The sequence below is a fragment of the Mirounga angustirostris genome, unplaced genomic scaffold, assembly GCF_029215605.1.
Source record: "Mirounga angustirostris isolate CCGP_5_RB_7025 unplaced genomic scaffold, mMirAng1.0.hap1 SCAF_7, whole genome shotgun sequence".
In the NCBI taxonomy this organism is placed as follows: Eukaryota; Metazoa; Chordata; class Mammalia; order Carnivora; family Phocidae; genus Mirounga; species Mirounga angustirostris.
In genome coordinates this window covers 92,410,228-92,424,257 of record NW_026991715.1, presented here as the reverse complement: position 1 = coordinate 92,424,257, position 14,030 = coordinate 92,410,228, and the positions used below count along the sequence as shown (strand labels likewise).

The window sequence follows — 14,030 nt, the reverse complement described above, 5'->3', positions numbered from 1 at the left end:
CTCCCCAGCACTGGGCCATTGAAAATAATCACTGCCTTTTCAACTGCTGACTTTGCCCGGTGCCAAGGCAAGAACTGTCTGTCTCGCCACCTTTCAGTTCTTGTTAAAAAGCAGAAAGCATGTCAGGGCCGGGCCGGGCCACAGGACAGAGAGGGCTTTCTTCGCCGTGCTGGATGAAGCTCAGTGCTTTAATGAAAGCTCTTATTAGCCCCAGCTGGCGTCCCATTTTCCTGAGCTGGAATAAAAAATTGCCTTGGTCATCCTTTCCCAGGCTAATTTCAAAGCATAATTACCATCATCATAATTGATTACTATTTATTTTGGTCATTAATAGTCATACCCCCCCCCCCCCCGTTACATGTGGATTAAATGGTCCAAGAATATTTATGGCACGTGGCAGCCGAGTTTGTTTTCTGGGATTCCTCAAGACCCCAGTCCCTTTCAGGGTAACCCCTTGATTTCATGATACCCAGAGAGTCCTTCTCTGGCTTGAATATTCAAACTACTGAGCAGTGGTGACTGGTGAGAGTTGGGATGAAAATTCTGGGGTTCAGAAAAGATGCAGAGAGTGCTGGGGGGATAGTAATATCAGAGTGCAAAGGGGTGTGCCCTCCACACTGGTGTTGGAGGTGGGAGGCAAAGGAGGGGGCACAAGGGTGATAAAATGGACAGTTCTGAGATTGTTGTTTGTTCTCTCTGGCCCCTTGAAGGAGGCAAGCATTTGTGGGCAGTTAATTTGGGAAGAGAATTGTTATATTCTGCCTTCAAGACAGAGAGCTTGGAAGCTGCCAGCGCGTGACTGCAGAGGGATCATAATGTCCCCCAAATAGTCAAGATATGAATATAGCCCCCACTTTGCCAAAACTCTTAAGACTGCATCAAGTGAAAATCCCAGAGGAGGATAGTTTAATTCACACCCATTCTTGAAATGGAGCAATTTTACTTCCATATCATCCCATCTACTGTTCTACCGTTAGGTATTTAGTGCTCCCGAAAGGCTCTGAAGTTACAAAAAGAAAAAAAAAAAAAGGCAAATAAGTAAGGGTTAAAGGCCTTCAATTTCCCAAAGGCTATTCTCTTACATCTCCTACTGGGCAGACATACTCCATTCAGGTGGGAATCTGATTTGGGCTAAAGCAAGGGTATGCCCACCTCTGAGCCATCTAGCTTCTTGATTGGTGGAAGGATGGGTGCCAAGCTCAAATACACCAATCAGAGCTCTTCCCTAGAAGTTTTGAAGCTGGAACCAATAAAAGCACCAGTCCCTTCTTGGCTGGAAGTAAGGAACCATTCACAGACATGAATGAAACCAGCCCATCAGTGGGAAGGATTTGGTCAATATTCAGAGAGAAGCCCATTTCAGAGTTGGAGAGAGAGTCCTGGTGACATTTGAGACCCTGCTTTCAGTTATTCCTGAAACGTGGAGGAGGGACACTGAAAAGAGCTAGAAAGTTGTGCCCTGCACCACACCAGAAGGTGCCATTCATATGGCTGCCATGTGATACAGTGGCCCCTGGGGTTGTGCAGTGTGCAGCTTGAACAACTGTACATGGTGACCCCATCTGGAAGTGTCCCTGCCCTTTCTTCAGCTTGCTTGGAGATACTCCAATGCCCTGTTATTAAACTCTTCTTTTTGCCAAATCCATTTTGAATTGGATTTATGCCACTTAAACCAAATGAGATCTAAATAATATGATAATAGTTATCTATAACCACAAAGGAAAAAAAAAAAGCTGTAACCCCCCCCCCACACACACCCAGCTTATTCTAGATAGCAAGAAAGAAATACCTGTTTTTCTTATCTATTAATCCTCAATTTATTAGTCATTCAGGGAATCAGGGAAGAGGAAAAGAAGAGTAAAAGAAAGTGTGCATCCCTACCCCAGCCACAGTCCTGGGGTGCCAGGCCTTGCAGAGCTGCCAGGCTGTACAGAAGGCGCGTGAATGCAAACAATTTCCGGAAGGCCTTTGGGCTGGCTGTGTGGGAACAGCTGCACAGCTCCTTAATGGGTGTCAATGTCAACGCAGACTCAACATTTTCCAGGGGAATGGGGCTGAGAGAATGCTGTGCTCCAGCCAGACGGTGCCCTGGAGGCGTGGGGGCATGTGGAGAGACAAGGAAGGTTGCCAGGCAGAATAGCTGCATGTTCAGAGCCAGGGGACAGAGGATGAGGAAGAGTCTTGAAGAAGCTTTACATTCATAGTTCCTGCATTCCACCCCTGCAAGGGCTTTCTGAGTCTCCCTAGTGAAATAGGTAGACACTTAGTTTCAGGAGTGAGCAATAATTAAAGGATTTTTTTAGGGATGGGGGGAGGAGGAACACTGGCGGAGTTCTTCATAAGAAAGGCAGAGGGAAGAGAATTCAAACAATCCCAAGGAATGTAAATAAGTGTTCTATAAAGAGACGTGGATGGTGCAGTGGGATTAGTGAGGATTTTGAATTTAGCCTGATGTGGGTTCACGTCCTGGCTTTGTGGGACTGTAGAGAAGCCGCATCAATTCTGGGCGGCTCCATCTCCTCATCAGAAACAGGGATAATAATAGCTAATTGAGTGTGAGTGTAGCACCAGACATAATAAATAAATGTTAATTAGGACTGCAGAGCTAGAGTCACCTAGAAAAACAGTACAGTGCCAGGATGTGCGCTGTTGGGGTTGCTTTTGTTATTATTTTTTCCCCTTACTATGTTTTGGACGCTGTGCTAGGTTCTTATATGCATCTTTTCTAATACAACTTACTTCTTGGCTTTCATCCTCAGGCCAAATGTTTTTGGAAGTATGTAACATGGTCTGCTTGATGATAGAGAAACTCAGACTCAGTGGCAATTGTTTGGATTTTTTTACCCTGCCCCTGCCCTCTCCACCACCACCTGGCATCTTGTGTATCCTTTGGTTTTGCTTTGTTATTACTGTTTTCATCTTTTTCTCACTGCCCATTTGTCTTAGTTATCCATTGCTGCATAACAAATTATACCAAAACTTAGTGACTTGAAACAAGGAGCGTGCATTATCTCACAGCCTCTGCCTCAGGGACTGGAGCATCTGGATGGTTCTAATTCAGTGTGTCATATGAGACTGCAGGCAGCTGTGGGCCCAGGTTTCAGGCACCTGAAGGTTTGCCTGGGGCTGTGGGGTCCTCTTCCAATTCAGCTCAGTCACTGGCTGTTGGCAGAAGGACTCAGTTCTTCCTTACATGGACCTCCCCACAGGTTGCTCGAGCATCCTCACAACACGGCAGTGGGAGCAGCCCCTTGTCTGCACTGTCACCATCTGTATCCAGTTTCAGTTTTGTGCCGTCTACTGTAGAAGTCTCTTAATTCAGCCTTTTGTGATTTCTTACCTAGAGGATCTCCACACTTCCTGTGATATGGTGATTTATAATGAGAAATAGATATCTGGGCTTCCTCCCTCTTCCTGGCACAGAGCTCCCCCAAACCCTTGGAATTTCCTAAGTGAAAAGAGACATGAAGATGAAGAGAGTATCATTTATTATTTATAATGTACCCCTTTCAACCACACCTGGGTTTATGTTAATGTGGTGACTTTTGGAAGGCCCCTAAGGATGGGGGAAACCAATCATAGGTTTAGAGGATTGGAACTTTCAGCCCCATCCCCCTGACCTCCCGGGAGGGGAGACAAACTAGAGTTGGGCTAATCACCAATGGCTAATGGTTTAATCAGCCATGCCTACATAATGAAGCCTCCACAGAAATCTAAAATGTTCAGAGAGCTTCTAGGATGGTGAACGTGTGGAGGTGTCAGGAGGCTGGTGTACCTGGAGAGGTTATGGAAGCTCCACGTACCCTCCCCCCAACCTTGCCCTTTGCATCGCTTTCTCTGGCTGTGTATTCTTTTTTTTTTTTAAATAAATATGTATATTTATATATCTATAAACATATATTTTTTAAGATTTTATTTATTTGAGAGACAGAGAGAGAGAGAGAGGGTATGAGTGGGGGGAGGGGCAGAGGGAGAGGGAGAAGCAGACTCCCCGCGGAGTAGAGAGCCTGACGTGGGGCTTGATCCTAGGACTCTGAGATCATGACCTCAGTCGAAGGCAGACGCTTAATTGACTGAGCCACCCAGGCGCCCCTGGCTGTTGTATTCTTTATAATAAATTGATAAATGTAAATAAAGTGCCTTCTTGAGTTCTGTGAGGCATTTTAGCAAATTATTGAACCTGAGGAGGGGGTCATGGGAGCCCCCGATTTATAGCCAGTTGATCAGAAGTACAGGAAGCCTGGGATTTGTGATTGGCACCTGAAGTTGGGGGGCAGTCTTATGGAAATGAGCGCTTAACCTATGGGATCTGACACTAATTGTAGGTAGATAGTGTCAGAAGTGAATTGAACTGTAGGACACCTGGTTGGTGTCTACATAGAATTGGAGAACTGGTCGGTGAGGGAAAAACCCCACATACCTGGTGTCAGAAGTGTTGTGTGAGTCTAAAGAAACCAGGTTTTCCCAGACGTCCTCACAGGGCTTTCTCTTTCCTATCATATGTTGAAGAAGGGTTTCTCAGCCTTGGCCCTAGTGACATTTTGGGCCAGATACTTGTTAAGTTGTTGAACAAATCCTTTGTTTTTGTCATTCTGTACTCTCTACATCACAGGAAGTTCAGCAGCATCCCTGGTCTTTACCTACTAGATGCCAATACCCGCCCCCCCCCCCCCCACCACGTTGTGACAATCAAAGATACATCCAGACATTGTCAAATGTCCCCTGGGATGGGGGCTGAGGGGGACAAAACTGCCCTTAGTTGAGAACCACTGTGTTAAGCTGACGCTAGAGTTTCATCATAAAACATGTTAACTATAAAATATACTTAGGGTTCTGTGTGCAATGCACCAGGCTGTTGATGATTGGGCCAGGTTGTGCCTTTCTCTCTCGTTATTATTTTTTTTTCTAGTTGAAGTTATGCATATACACAGTTCAACTAGTTCTACAAGGTTTGTTAAGACAAACAACATTCCTTAGTTCTCCTCCCCTCCCATTTCCCCTTCTCCAGAGATACTGTTTTCAACTCTTTTAATATTTACTCCATATCTCTGTATATACTTGAACTGCTAACTCTGGCCTTTTCAGTTTTTGGCCTTATCCGTTAATTTATCCATTAACTGTGGAAGATAAGGACTTATCACTCTTTCCTCCTTTCACTTCCACCACTTCCCACCCCTCCACCCTTCCCATATATTTATATTGTAATTTTGGCTTGATAAGCATTCATTGTTTCTTATATATGTTTATATATGCCTTACAGAGCTGTGGCTATGAACTAATCTTTTGTTTTTCCTGGAATTAACAATTGCCTTTTTATTGTCACTGTTGTTTGTTTTGTTCAGTTTTCTATGTATTTATCATTAATTCAACCCCTAAATTTCAATTTTACCTTCCTGAAAAAATCTATGAGCATCTAACCTACCCATTGTGGGCTGGTGACCCTCTACTCTAGTATAGAGCTATCAGCCTGGGCTAGTCTTTTGCCATCATCCACGTTATCACCTCCTGTTTCTGTATGTTGCACTGGGTTCAATATTGTTATCCCTCCACTCCCATTCATGTCTTTCCCAGAGCCTTAGAATGTTACCATTATTTGGAAATAGGCTGATTGTAGATGTAACTAGTTAGATGAGGTCATATTGGAGTAGGGTGGGCCCTTAACCCTGTAGAACCCTATATGTCTTTATAGAAAGAGGAGAAGAGATACAGAGACAGACATGCACAGAGGGAAGACAGCCATATGGAGGTGGAAGCAGAGATTGGAGTTCTGCTACCAGAAGCCAAAGAAAGCATGTGCCCACCAGAAGCTGAAGAAGGTAAGGAAGGGTCTTCCCCTCCAGGTTTCAGAGAAAGCATGGCCCTGATGACATCAAGATTTTGGATTTCTAGTCTCTAGGACTGTGGACAATAAATTTCTGTTGTTTTAGACCACCCAGGTTGTGGTGCATTGCTATGGCAGCCCTAGGGAACTAATATGTATGGCATGTATTTTGTTTTTTTATCGTTTACTCCTTCATTTGGTAGAATATACCAGTGGCTTCCTGAAGAAAAGCATGCAGCAGTTAAATTTTTTGAGAATTTGCATATCTGAATTATTTTTATTCTCTTCTTACATATAAGTGATAATTGGGCTAGATATAGAATTCTAGGTTGGATATAGTTTTCTTTTGGAATTTTGAGGTCACTGGCCCATTGTCTTTTGTTTGTTTTTCTCCCTGTATGCTGTTAAGAATTCTTAATTTATTGGGGCACCTGGGTGGCTCAGTCATTAGGCGTCTGCCTTAGGCTCGGGTCATGATCTCAGGGTCCTGGGATCGAGCCCCGCCTCAGGCTCCGTGCTCGGCGGGAGGCCTGCTTCTCCCTCTCCCACTCCCCTGCTTGTGTTCCCTCTCTCACTGTGCCTCTCTCTATCAAATAAATAAATAAAATAAAATAAAAAAAGAATTCTTAATTTATTCTAATTTGTGATCTGTTGCATGTGGCCTGTTTTTCCTACCCTTCAGAAGCTTGGTAGGATGTTTTTTCTTTATTCTGAGTGTTCTGGAAATTTCCTAACAATGTACCTTGGTGTGAGTCTATTTTTTCCATGATGCTGAGGACTTGAAGTCCCCTTTCAATCTGGAGATTTTTGTTCTTCAAGTTTGAAAAACATTCTTTTCTTATTTTGTTGATGAATATCTCCTCAGTTTTCACTGTTCTTTCTTTGTGGTACTCTTCTTCTTTGCATGTAAGACTTATTGGACTGGTCTTCTAATTATTTTCTCTCTTCTTCCCTGTTTTCTGTCTCTTTGTCTTTCTGATTTCCTTTCTGAAACACTTTCTCAATTTTATTTTCCAATCCTGTACGAAGTTTTTTACTTCTATTTTCACATTTTTAATTTTCAAGAAATATTTTTTGTTCTGTGTGTGTGTGTTTTTTTTTTTTTTATAGCTTTCTGTTCTTGTTTCATTGATGCAATGTCTTATCTTGCAAGGTGATCAATGATAGTTTGGGGAAGTTTTCTTCTTCTCCTCGCATAATTTCTGTTTTTTTCCAAGCTGTTTTTATTTGTTTTCTGACTTGTCTCATAGAGGCTTTCCTCAGATGTCTTTTCATCTCTGGTTGTCTGAATGAGTCGTTTCTTGACTGTGAACTTTATTGTGGAGCACTATGCTGTGCCAATTGTTGGGAAGCCCCTGTGTCAATATGTTCAAGTCTTTCCACCTGAGTTTGTTAGACTTAGTAGAGAGGTTTCTTCCAACCTCCTGTCCAGAGGGCAAAGACCTGGATTCCAGCACTCTGGAAGCTCAGTAGGAGAAGCAAGGTGGGACAGGGTCATGTCCATGTTACTGAATCACTCTGTTTGTAATATGATACCCCAGATGTCAGACCCATCAACTGAGTCTGATGTCACATAGTCCAGAATCCCTATATTTAATTCTTGGAAATCAAATGGCCAGTCTTCTGCCAGAGTGGGGAGGGGGCCCAGCAGTGTGGAGTGTGGGAGGATGTCCAGGCATCTAACTACTACGAAACAGATTTCAACCAGTCTCTATTATTTTATCCCCTCCCTCCCATAGCTTTGCTCTCAGTTCCTGAGGTAGCATGTGTCATAGGTTCCTGAGTTTTTCTGAGCATTCTCTTGTATAATCCATGTGGCTCATGGATTTTCTTGCTATGAGCTTGGAATTCAGCTCTGTCAGGCCTGCTTAGTCAAATAATTCTTATCCACCAACTTTCTGGATCCCAAAGTTTTGTTATTTTTACCTCTCTCATTTTCCCTTGTACTTATGTCTTTTAAAAAAACCCATCATGATCATTTTCGTGAGGCTTCATCAGGGACTGCAATCAGATGGCACGTTCCACCTGACCTCTTTACTCATAAGGCCCTAGTTTGCACTTGCCACCTTATTTTGGGTGTTATTTGGGAAGGGAGTTGGTGTCTGTCTCAAGTGTGTTCTGAAATGACTTCCTCAGCATTACTTGGTCCAAAACAGCATTTTGGACCAATCATGTGCTATCCAGCAAAGAAACGTGAAATATATTTATATAATAGTATCTTCCAATGAACCAAAGAAATCATATTTCCATCAGTTGCTTTCCCAAGTACTTTGCCCCTTCTTCCTACCTCTCCTGCACCTGATCTGAGGACAGCTTATTCCAGAGCTGATACTGAGAGAAAATAAGGAGAACGGGGTTGAGGTGAGGGAGGTTTGGTGGTATATTGTTTCATGACACATCGTGGTCAAAAGGCAACTTGGGGACTTGTTTTATTTGGGATGGCCAGGAAAACCTGCTTTGATGAGTTGGTGTGTGAGCAGAGACCAGAGGAGTGAAGGAATAAGGCATGCAGGTATCTGGGGGGAGGGAGAGTTTTCAGGAAAGTTAGCAACAAGGCCAAGGGCTCCAGGAGGGAAAGCAGGAGACCAATGAGGCTGGAGAGGAAGAGTGGGGGGCATTGCGGTAGGGGACTGGCTTGGTGGGCCCATTACTAGGCGTTGACATTTTCTCTGGGTGAGGTGGAAGCCAAGGGAGTCTGGATTAGAGTTACCTGTTGCATCCTGGGATGTTCTGGCTACAGCAGGGGAAGACAGTCATGGGCAAGAGTAGAAGCAGAGGTCCCAAGGAGGAGGCTGCTGGATCACGCAGGGGAAAGACGGTGTTGACCTGGACCAGGGAGCAGGAGAGGTGATGGTGTAGGACTAGCTGCTGCATATATTTTAAAGGTAAAACTCAGAGGATTTGCAGGTGAGTTAAATGTGAGGCGCACAGGGAAGAGAGGAGCCTAGGATGACTCTGAAATTTTTGACTTCTGCTTCCAGAAGGACAAAATTGCCAGGTATTAGGGTGGGCAAGAGTAGGGGGAGAATAGCCCTAGGAGGGAAGGTCAGGGTTTCAGCTTCAGCTATGCCAAATTTGAGTGGCCTGTTAGATGTCAAGGTGGAGGTGCTGAGCAGGCCGTTGGGAGGTGGTAGAAGGGACTAAAACCCCAGGGCTTATAGAGCTCTCCTGGTGTGCTGAGCGCTGTCTGTGTGTGCTTTACCCGTATGCTTCATCCCACCTCAGCTGCAGCCTGCTGAAGGATTCTTCTGTGGGTGGATGGGAGAACAAAGGCACAGGAAGGTTAAGTAACTTGACCATGGCCACACTGTGAGTAAATGTTGGAGCTGGATTCAGACCTGAGCCGTCTGGCCCCGGAGCTTGTCCTTCCATCCACTGTGCTCCATGTGTCGCCCCCTCCTCTGGAGTATGCATTTCCATCTTTGGGGTTTGGTGTGGGCAGCAGGAGTCTGATGAGGCCTGCATGGAGTAGTGAAGGCTCAGGGGAAGGCAAGGAACAGATTCGTGCAGTTGTTAAAAGCAAGGCCTGTGGGGCCAGTCAGAGCTGGGTTTGAATCTCTGTCACATACTCACTCTGAAGAACTTATTTGCCTTCTTGTCCTCAATTCTCTCTTCTGTAAAGTGGGGATGGTAGCAGTACCTACTTAATAGGGTCATTGGGAGGTTGAAATGAAGCAATACATAGAAAGCATTCAGTCAAGTTCGTCTGTTATTGTCACCGCTGATATTAAAAGGCAAAAGACCCCACCCCATCCTCAGTCCACCATAAGGTGCTGTGTTGGAAAGGAGGTGGGATTGCTGGAAGGGAACTTAGTAGTCCACTGGGATCTAGTAGAGTTTATAGGACCTTCAGTGGCCTCCCTTCCTTTCAGAAGCCAGGAATGGTTCAGGGCATTACCCAAATCCCACGATGTTAAGGAGACTCTGTGACCAGTAAAACCATCTACAGATCTTCTGGCCCGATAGTCTATTTACTTTCCATTACTCCAGGACCCCAGGGTCAGGGCTAGAGGAGGGAAGGGTCCTCCTGGCCGGAGATCAGACTCACAAGGGAGCTTCTTGCTTCTCAAGGAATGAACTCCCACTTGGAGGATGCTGGGCTATAGCTTTAATTGGCCCATCTCACCACATGACATGCCTGTAGCCCTGAATGTTTCCTAAGACGAGACAGTCTCCGACTTACAGGAATGAAGAGTCACCTTTAATTCCTCGGTCCAGAAGGATCCCAAATGAATTTAGAACAACTAAAGACTCTCAGTTCAGAGGGACACTTTAAAAAGCAACCAATAATTACAGTTTGGGAGCCATGAAGTAGCCTGAAGAGACCAAGGCCTGTCCATACTAGACCAAAGAAAGAATTTTATTTACCAACTTTTCATTTATGCTCCACCCACTTCCAAGAATTTGGGGTGGCTGACTGGAGAAAGCAAACAAGAAGCCCATCTCCAAGCCTTTACCTGCTGGTAAAACTCCTGAGATGGATCTACTGAAGTGGGCTGTTTTGCCAGGAGGAAACAGAGACAAATCACAGAACCCCGTAAGTCACGGGGAGGGACCCGCTACTCACATGCATAATCTACACTGAAAAGAGAAACCATTCCAGATGCTTCTTTTTCTAGCATCATCAAGGAATGAAATTTTTCGTCAAATGTTGCCATATTTAAATTACCGATTCCTCTCTGTTCTAACATTAGAATTCTTAATGCAGATGTTTCAGGAAGGTGACTGGAGTAAATATATCAATTTATCAGGTAGTTTCCATGGTGGCAGTTGGTCTGGGAGTAGATGTAGTTGAGGCAGAAGAGTTGAGAGTCTAGACTCCCGGGGAAAGACAGGAGGGCTTGGGGAAGGTTAAGTAACTTGTCCATGGCCACACTGTGAGTAAATGTTGGAGCTGGATTCAGACCTGAGCCTTCTGGCCCCGGATCTTGTCCTTCCATCCGCTGTGCTCCATGTGTCGCCCCCTCCTCTGGAGTATGCACGGGTGAAGTAGACTGACCGTACAGGGAGGTCTGTTGCCTGGAGCAGGGGACGTGGTAATAAGAGAAAGTGGGCACTTGTATGAGGGCAAGAAACTCACATTTATTGAGCATCTATTTTATGTTTAGGCTTTTTAAATGTGATCTCTAGAACAACCCAGTGAGATCAATTTTATTTATTCTTGATTTTACTTAGGGAGGGCACTGAGGCTCAGAGAGGTACAGTGATGGGCCTATGTCCCACAGCTAGAAAGAAAATGAGTCCTGACTCGTTCCCAGCATGATCCAGGAGCACCCGATCCAAAATCCAGGAGCACGTGTTGAATCCTCAGCTCTGGGGAAGCTTTAGGGATTCTCTTAGTCAAACCTCTTCCTTTGATGGGCAAGGAAGCAAAAAGCCCAGAGAGACCTCAGCAGAGATTCACCCTGAAACTTGGCTCTAAAACCCCAGGTCCTGCTTCGTGCTAATGATGCACAACTTCATGGGGCTGGTTGGCTGCCATGACTTGGCCCTACAGGAAAGCTCCCTAAAATTCTCCAAGTTCATAAAACCATTTTTGGAAACGGAAGAGTCCAGCAGTCTTACCTGCTGGGAAGTGGAGTCTATTTTGTGCTGGAAGCCACTTTATTTACCAACACCCGACCTCGATCTGTGTCAGAGCACATGCTGAAGGATCTAGAGGCACACAGGTCAAATCCTGTTACAACCAGCACCTGGGGGTGGTGGTTCTTCCTTGTGTCAAGTATTTCCAGGTAGAAGTGGCCTGAGGCTTGGAAATATTTTTGACATAGTGTGCTTTTTGTTGCTTATGGGATTGGATTTTTGGGGGGCATAAATAGCATGAATTCCAGTGCAAACACAGACTTCCTTATATCATTTGCAGGTAGATTAACATCACTTTTCTTAGTGTTCTATGACAAACACTGCCAAATTGAGGCACTTGGACTATTAGAAATCAACTTATTTAAAAGCCACTATGACATGTATTAAATGGAGTTAAACCAAAGGCAGATAGGCAGTTCTTTTGGGAGCAGGAAGAAAGAAGGTAATAATGAGTTCAAGTGTAGAATTATACAACCAGTGGGCCAAGAGCTGCCATTTTTTTTGAGCATCTTCTTAATATTGGACACTCTTCTCCCTATGAGTTTTCATTCAGTGAGAACCAATCAGATTGCCTGGGTTTGACTCTCAGCTTTGCCATTTTCCAACTGTGTGACAGAGAAAAACTTCCTTACCCTCTCTGTGCCTCCTCTTTCCTCATCTGTAAAATGGAGATAATAGTGGTCCTCATCCTCGTGGCAGGATTGGGAGAGTAGGAGGTTATCCGCAGGAGGCATTTAGCACTGAAGTGGGCTTACAGGAAGCACTCAGTAAACATTAGCAGTTCTTACCTTTTGCTTTCAAAAATACGCTAAGTAAGTTTTCTCTTACTCATTTTGTGAATGTCTGCTATGGGCTCACGGAGGGTTAACACACTGCCCAGAACCACACAGCTCGTTTGGGGCAGAGCTGGGGCTTGAACTCAGACCTCTCTACCTGTGGAACTAAATCCAATGAAGAACAAGAGTGGGCCCTTGTGTGATCTGAGGCAGGCAGATGGTGGGTGGAAGGAGGTGAGGTGACTTTGAGCAGTAGGGCCACTCCCATATCGTTTCTTCTGGGGTTGGTATGGGACCTTCTATTTCACAAACGTGAGAAGAAAAACATTATTGTTACCTGAAAATTGGTTGGCCTAAGAGGAATTCCATTTTAGGAGAAAACAGCTCCTGTGGTTAGGAGAACACTTTAGTGTGCCTGTTTGGTTTGAAATGTGAGGCCCACAGGGCAGACCCATCACACTAGCTCTTACCCTACGAGACCCAATGGCTCCTTCTTCTGGGGAATACTTTGTCAATCCCCTTGGCCATCCTGAAATGAAATGAAATGTATCTGGACACATAATTCCTTCCCTCAAATTAATATTTGCCCTAGTTATAATAGAAAAGAGGGAAAAAAGTAAATGATAAAATAACATGGGCATCAGTACCTAGCCACATGGGCACGGCCACACTGGGAGACGTATTTGAAGTGGTCAAATACGTGCTCCCAACTATAATGTCTAAGTTTAGATTTAAGAGAAGTAAACAATAATCAGATGAAGATCGTTGAAACTTCCTTCATAGTTAATAGCCTGAATTAAGAGTCAACTAAGTATATATGTCTGCTTAAAACATAGAATCATCTAGAAATGTAGACAGACACAGGTGGGTTATATGGGTTACTCATGTACCTCGAGCAGCGTTGCTGTCAGTGACAGATTTTTTTCTGAAATGATGATTCAAATGTTGGTAACATTCCAAATAAAACAAAATAAAATCTTCTCTAAATTTACACAGGAGTTACATTCTGGGAAACTCAGTGTATATTAAACTGTGCAAAAAAAATCCCCCACATTTTGTGTTTATGTGTAAAGCTGAGCTAGGTTCCCAGTCGGATCATTGTAAACAGGTTTTTCAGCTACACCGATGTCTGATGGATCATTCAAAGGGTGTGTGGGATTAGAAATCAAAATATGAAAGGTGAAACTAGAAAACTTGTAGAAGGAAACAAAGGGGTAGGCAAAGATTATTTGGGACCAAAAATTATTAACCCTAAAGGAAAATTTGATGAATTTTACTGTCTTGGGATTCTTTTTCACCAAGTGACACTTTTAGGAACATGGAAAGACAAGAATGAGAGAAGCTACTTCTAATCACCTATTCATGGGAGAAGTCACATACAGAATGTATAAGGAGATACAGATTAATAAAAGCAAAGGCAAACAACCTGACGGAAAACGAGGCAGAAGAGTTGAGTGGACAGTTCACAGAAAAGGATACCCAAATGGCCAGGGACCACAGTGCAATAGCATACTATGCCCCCCAGAATGGCTACCATGAGACAGACAATGTAAATGCTGGTGAAAAAGTGGGGCAACGGGCAACTCTCCTACTGTGTGGGTGGGAATGGCAGTTGCCACGCCAATTTTAGGACACTCTTTGGCAAATATGTACCAAGGCTGTGAAATGCCTGTCCCGTGATGCAGCTCTTCACTCCTAGGTGTCTGCCCAGCAGAAATGGGTACATCAATGAATCAAAACAATGTTCGAGGCAGCACTACTCCTAAGAGCTCCAAACTGGAAACAGCCCATGTACCCACCAAGAACTATATGCAGCCACATGGAGGAATCTCACAAACATGATGGCGAGT

The 14,030-nt window shown here is 44.3% G+C and overlaps 1 long non-coding RNA gene across 13 annotated transcripts in view; it reads left to right on the top strand.

Annotated features, from left to right (window-relative positions):
* Positions 1-14,030, top strand: part of LOC123861696 (uncharacterized) — a 272,443-nt gene that overhangs the window by 198,456 nt on the left and 59,957 nt on the right. Inside the window, exon 6 of one of the 13 annotated variants that reach the window (XR_010413199.1) lies at positions 5,690-5,816. The exons of the other annotated variants lie outside the window; for them this stretch is intronic. This is a non-coding gene — a long non-coding RNA (uncharacterized LOC123861696). The remainder of the gene's footprint in view (positions 1-5,689; positions 5,817-14,030) is intronic. 13 annotated transcript variants of the gene reach the window in all.